This window comes from Leptonychotes weddellii, unplaced genomic scaffold, assembly GCF_054177405.1.
Source record: "Leptonychotes weddellii isolate Sample4059 unplaced genomic scaffold, ASM5417740v2 HiC_scaffold_7654, whole genome shotgun sequence".
In the NCBI taxonomy this organism is placed as follows: Eukaryota; Metazoa; Chordata; class Mammalia; order Carnivora; family Phocidae; genus Leptonychotes; species Leptonychotes weddellii.
Genome location: NW_028046677.1, coordinates 1 through 6,741, shown reverse-complemented (window position 1 = coordinate 6,741; position 6,741 = coordinate 1). Strand labels below are relative to the sequence as shown.

The 6,741-nt window shown below is 48.9% G+C and overlaps 1 long non-coding RNA gene across 1 annotated transcript; it reads left to right on the top strand.

Annotated features, from left to right (window-relative positions):
* The first annotated feature begins 396 nt into the window (after positions 1–396).
* LOC145719842 (uncharacterized) lies at positions 397–6,062 on the top strand. The gene is made up of 3 exons (XR_014142640.1): positions 397–507; positions 5,313–5,459; positions 5,915–6,062. It is a non-coding gene; the product is annotated as an uncharacterized LOC145719842 (long non-coding RNA).
* Positions 6,063–6,741: the final 679 nt, after the last annotated feature.

The following is a 6,741-nucleotide window of genomic DNA, read 5'->3' as shown; positions in this document are numbered from 1 at the left end:
CCATGTGGCTTCACTGAAGGAAAAACCTTGCAGGTCTGGCTCCCTGTTGTCTCAGGTCAGATGGAAAAGCCTTTTGTGATTAACTCGGCCACAGTGTGTCCTTTGGTATTTGGAACTTCAGTAGGAGTTTTTATTAGTTATCCACATTTTGAATGCTGACTCAAATAAGCTGCCTACAATGGAAAAAGCAGATAAATCTAGCCCTTTTGACGCCAAATCGAATCCCCGTTCTCCCACTGGCTGTGACCTTGAGCAAGTTCACTTAACATGTCGGGTCTTGGTGTCCTCAGTTAGGAGAGTGGGGCCTTCCCATTTCACCTCGAAAGGCTGTTCTTTGTCAGCCATGAGGCTTTGTGCCAGCAGGGGACAGTTATGGTCTCTCTAAACACACTGCCTTCTCCCACTTTGTTTCTGACAGTTTCCTTATGCTGCCCCACCTCCCCAAGAGCCCGTGAAGACTCTGAGAAGCCTGATCAACATCCGGAAGGACACACTAAGACTTGTAAAGTAAGTTCCCCTGGGGTGGGGCTCAGGCCAGGTTCTAGGTGCAGCGCAGCCGACTCCCCCCAGAGACTTGGGAAGCAGTTTCTGCCAGACCCGGAGTCTGATCCCCCGGGGCTCAGGGACGTGAACCGCCCTGGCACTGACCGAGCAGCCCCGGCCTCGGAGATTAGGTCTTCCTGCATCTAGATTGTTCAGAACTTGGCGTCTGTGTTTGTGAAGGATTTTCCCTTTCCTGGAAGCAGTCCTTATTATCCTTGTTTTATTATTTTTTTTAAAAAAAGAAGAATTATTGGGGGAACAATTGAATTTTGCCACTGCTTCAGCAAGCCTAGGGAAAAATGGGATATTTGAAGTTGGAATATAAAATCCTTATTTTATTGCTTACATTTACTCTTTATCTCATGTGTCCTTCCTCTGAGGAACTCGTAGTGCCCTCGGCTGGTTGGTTAATCATCATCATCAACATTAATGATCATCAACACTTGCCTTCTCTGTGCGATCCCTAAGATAGTGTAATTTTGACACTGATGCTGCAGATAGCCAGTCTGCTAATGCACTCGCTGGTCCCCTGGGAAGGCAGATTTGGCTAGGGCAAATGACGGGTCCCAGATTTTTCTAAATGGACACGGAAGATGTCAGTCCTGTTAACATTAGGAAGTTTATTTCTCTCAGATAATTGTTTTAATATAACAACTTTATTAAGATAAAACTCACATGCTGTACAATTCACCCATTTAAAGTGTACAGTTCAGGGGCGCCTGGGTGGTTCATTTGGTTAAGCGTCTGCCTTTGGCTCGGGTCCTGATCCCAGGGTCCTGGGATTGAGCCCCACATCGGGCTCCCTGCTCAGCGGGAAGCCTGCTTCTTCCTTTCCTGCTCACCCTGTTTGTGCTCTCTCTCTCTCTGTCAAATAAATAAATAAAAATCCTTAAAAAAAAATAAAATAAAGTGTACAATTCAGTGGTTTTTAGTATATTCAGAGTTGTGCAATCATCACTACCATCGAATTTTAGAACATTCTCGTCATCCCCCAAAAGAGACCCTAGACTCACTCGTGGTGACTCCACATTCCCCCCTCAAAACTCTCTTCCAGACCTAAGCAACCACTAATTTACTTTCTGTCTTTCTCTCTTCATTTTTATATTTCATTTGTCCCTGAAGTTTTGACTGCTTCCCCAACTATTCCCCCAGCCCCGGAGTCCACTCTGGGGACCAGGCAGCCTCAGAGGGAGGTGCTCTGCTGGGGAGCAGCCTGCAGCTGGGGGCTCGCCCTCCCGGGGGCGCTTTACCCTCCCTGGGGCAGTCCCCGAGGCAGCAGAATGGATTGAGGCTCCTGAGGCCACTCTCTGCACTGTGTTTCTCTCTCATCACACGTGGCTATGGCTCAAGGGCCACACTCCAGCAGACTCTGCAGTGCTGGGAGGCGCTAGCAGAACCCCGCCTGGAAGCCGAAGACCACCCTGCTTCCCAGCTCTGCAAGCACCGAGCACCGTGCTCGCATAAGTCCCTGAGCTTAGAGAGCAACACCACACTTTACCTTTCTTGGCTGTTGTCAGGATTCAACAAGATAATAGGAGGAAAAACACCTGCTGTTCAATAACCGTTAGAGTGAAGGGTGTTCTTGCTCTGTTTTTCCAAGATTACGGGAATAGGGTAGATTCTGATTCACAGATTTCCAGGTAAAGATGGAGGATTGAACATCTTTTGCTTCCAGTCAAAACCCACTAATACTAGTATTTTTTAAAAGCATTAATCCAGAAGACCTGGGGGGATGGGAAAGAAGCCATAGCAGTGCGGTTTAGGGACTAGAACAAAAGCCAGTGTTAAATAATTTAGCAGGCCCTGGAGATCAGAATCCTGAGTGAGCAGAAGGAAAAGCTGAGAGTCACCCAGTTAAACCGTTACCCCCGAAGGCTCAGGAATTGGCAGTACCAGGGCCTCTGGACACCAAGATGGGAGGCAAAAATGAAGAGGATTGGTGGGAAGCATGCTGAAGAGGCTGTCCGATCCCCCGCTATGCTGCACAGCCAGAGTTGCCCTCCCCACGCCCTGGCGGAAGGCTGGCAGACGATTCTCAATGGAAAAGTTAAAACAGAGACCCTGGACTCAGGGGACCCAGGCACAGCTAAAGTTGAACTCAGTACTAAAAATGGGGGTTAAGTAAATTTAGGTACACTGGATGTGGAACCCTCCAGCTTGCCGCCCTCACACCTTCTGCCCCCAGGCCCTCGTCCAAAGAGAGGAACACTGTCTCTGAGGAGTAGAACCCTCCCGGATGGGAAGACCAAAGAGACTGGCCTTGAGATTCCTCCAAAGACCCAGATCAGTCCCTGGGGAAGCCCAGGGTCCCCAAACTACACCATGCACTCAGAGTTCCAATTAGGGCTTTCAACTTTCGTTTTTTTAAGATTTTATTTTATTTAGTGTGCCTGGGTGGCTCAGATGGTTAAGCGTCTGCCTTCAGCTCGGGTCATGATCTCCAAGTCCTGTGATTGAGCCCCGTGTCGGGCTCCCAGCTCAGTGGGGAGTCTGTTTCTCCCTCTCCCTCTGCCTCTCCCCCTGCTTGTGCTCTCTCTGTCTCTCTCTCTCTCAAATGAATATTTTATTTGAGAGAGAGACAGCACCCACACAAGCCAGGGGAGGGGCAGAGGGCAAGGGGAAGCAGACTCCCCACTGAGCATAGTGCCCAACCCTGGGCTCATCCCAGGATCCCAAGATCATGACCTGAGCCAAAACCAAGAGTCAGACGCTCAACTGACTGAGCTACCCAGGCGCCTTTGGGTTTTAAATTTCTTTTTTTTTTTTTTTTAAGATTTTATTTATTTATTTGACAGAGACTTTTCAGTTTCAGGTGTTATCCACAGACTTCCTACCATGGGAGCCAGGTTTTCTTTCTCTTTCCTCTCGCTGCCCCATATAAGTACGCCGCCCCCCAGTGCATACTTCATGATTCTGGTAGCTCAGTACCTTCGTGTCTGCATTACTGCGATTATATTCACATGATCCCCAACCTAGCCACAGAGTAATCGCTGATTATTTGTCTTTTCCTGCATCAGTTTTTCTTGGAGTTTGGGCTCATTTCCTTTTTCAGTGGCTCAGTTTTCTGTGTCTTTTATCACCCACCCAAACCCTAGCCCCGCTGAGCAGGGAGCCTGATGTGGGGCTCTATCCCAGGACCCTGGGATTATGACCTGAGCCGAAGGAGACACTTAACCGACTGAGCCACCCAGGCGTCTCTGGGGTTTTAAATTTCTTAAATATGAGCAGACAACCAAAGATTCTTAGATGTGTAAGGAATGCCCATGATATGAAAGACTATGGCAGAACAAACCAACAGGGGAAAAAAAGACTCAGAAATTAAAAACATAGTAGCAGAAATGAAAAAGCCAATAGAATGGAAGAGGAAAAGTTGAAACATTCCAGAAAATGGGGGTGAAAAGGTTGAGATACAGAAAAGAGGAAAGATACAAAGAATAGAGTGCCAGTGTACAAGGTCCCACATCCAACTAATGGTTCTGGAAAGAAAACAGAGAATATAGAAGGAAGGAAATCATCATTAATGACATAACTAATTTAAGAGAATTTCCCAGAACCAGAGGGCCTGAGTTTCTAAATGACAAGGACCACTGGAGCGCCCAGGTCAATGGATGATAAGGCAAAGGCCCTACATCAAAGGAAAACAGGGTCAGCAATCAGAATAGCTTCTTCTTGGGAGCAACACTAGAGGCTGAGAGATAATGCAGCAATGCTTTCAAATGGCTTTTTAGAAGTATAACCTGGAACTCCTTACTCAACCAAACTTTCAATGTAGTATGACTGTAGAATAAAATCTCTCAAAGAGTTTGTCCCTTCGACACATCCTAGTGGAAGAGGGGCCCTGCCACAAGGAAAGCGTACCCTGAGGAAGAAGTTAGGAGATGCGGGAAGGAGGTGGCGGGGACTTCCCAGGGTCATGGGGGAGGGTGGTCCCTGGAGGCTGTGTGCAGGCACACAGCAGGCCTGGGGTCCCCTGGGCACCTCCTCAAGAAGAAATGCACGGAGCACCTGGCGCTTCTGAACATGGAGAGAGATTTAACCAGCCAGCAGAGGGCTAGGGTTTGGGTGGGTGATAAAAGACACAGAAAACTGAGCCACTGAAAAAGGAAATGAGCCCAAACTCCCAAGAAAAACTGATGCAGGAAAAGACAAATAATCAGCGATTACTCTGTGGCTAGGTTGGGGATCATGTGAATATAATCGCAGTAATGCAGACACGAAGGTACTGAGCTACCAGAATCATGAAGTATGCACTGGGGGGCGGCGTACTTATATGGGGCAGCGAGAGGAAAGGGAAAGAAAACCTGGCTCCCATGGTAGGAAGTCTGTGGATAACACCTGAAACTGAAAAGTCAAGAACCGTGTGAGCATGTTCTGTAGAAACATGCAGGTAAATGCCAAAACGATCAGCTAAAAGAGGTAGAGATGGTTTCTGAAGAGGAGGCGCGGGGGAGGGGGGGGCTGCTGCTTTTGTGACAGGCCTTGTGGAAACTATGTAAACTATGTGAGTAGTAATTTCAATTACAGTAAAAACAAAAACAAAAAAATTCTGGCCAATGCCCAAGCGTTCACTAGCGCTGTGAAGTATCAGACATCACCGAAATGCCCCCCCACAGTGTCATGAGGGACTTGGCCAGCATTCAGAATGAAGACGGAGGCCTAAAGTCTATGGCCATGGAGAGAAGCTCACAATGTATTAAGTTAAAAAAAAAGATAAATCTAAAAATACTGATTTGCTGTCCCCCAAATGCTGAGTCTGTGTGGTTTCCCAGGTGTGCGGAGGAGGTAAAGACCCCTGGAGAAGAGGTTGGCAGAGCTAAAGTCCGCTACAACGTGGAGTTCACCTTTGACACTGACGCTCGGGTGGCCATCACCATCTACTATCAGGCCACGGAAGAGTTCCAGAATGGGATTGCCAGGTGAGAACCAGAGACCAGGTGAGCCGCGTCCTTCCCACACGGGTGAGGGTCCACGCCTTCCACACTCGTCCGTGGACGGAAATCTGCTGCCACCGCCAGGTGAGATCTTGCTCCTGAATTTGGATTTTCGTCCCAGAGCCCCACCTCTTTACCTTTTCCCTGCAAATTGTGCCATCCTGTGCAGTGGCAGGTGGCCGCGGAACCTTTCATTTCATCAAGATGCTGTTAAACATCAATTAAGCGACCTTTCTGCGGATGGGTGGGTTGAATGGATAAGTTTAGCGGCATGACGGAGCAAGAGCAAAGGAAATGGATGATAAGGGAAATATTTTCTTTCCTTTCCTTTTCTGTACCCAGAACCTGCTGATGTTGAGACCAGGCGTGGGACAGAGGAAGTGGCCCCTCTGTCTGGGCTCGCTGCTGACTTTCGCTTTGCTTCCCTCTTTGCTCCACAGCTACCTCCCCAGAGACAACAGCCTGCAGTCGGAGACGGTGCGTTACAAGCGAGGGGTGTGTCAGCAGTTCTGCCTGCCCTCCCACACCGTGGACCCCTCCGAGTGGCCGGAGGAGGAGGTGAGCGGCCTCTGGACCAGGCGGCAGGCTGCTGGCCGGAGGGGCAGGGGCAGCTTCCTCACGTGGACCCAGAGGGGCCTAGGGCCTCGTCCAGACTACGGCCAGCAGTGCCTGGGCTCCCCGGAAGCTCCGAGGCCACACTGTCCTTCAGCCCTATGACTCCTTCACGCCCTTAAGAGATACCTGATGTCGTTAATTTTTCTGTTCCAAAGTAGCCCATTCACCTCAGATACTTGGAGAAAGCCATGCTCAGAGAAAAGCACCTGCAAGTTAGAGGATTTTATAGCCACAAGGCTTTAGAAAGAAACCGTGGAGGGCGCCTGGGTGGCTCAGTTGGTTAAGCGACTGCCTTCGGCTCAGGTCATGATCCTGGAGTCCCGGGATCGAGTCCCACGTCGGGCTCCCTGCTCAGTGGGGAGTCTCCTTCTCCCTCTGACCCTCCTCCCTCTCATGCTCTCTGTTTTTCATTCTCTCTCTCGCAAATAAATAAAAATCTTAAAAAAAAAAAAAAAAAGAAAGAAAGAAACCGTGGCCTTCAATGAAACAGACTTAGGTGGTCACGAGGTTGACGAACCAGAGCAGAGATGAAGTTAATGCTGCTGCTTTTTTTTTTTTTTTAAGATTTTATTTATTTGAGAGAGGGAGAGCATAAGCAGGGGGAGCAGCAGAGGGAGAGGGAGAAGCAGGCTCCTCGCTGAGCAGGGAGCCT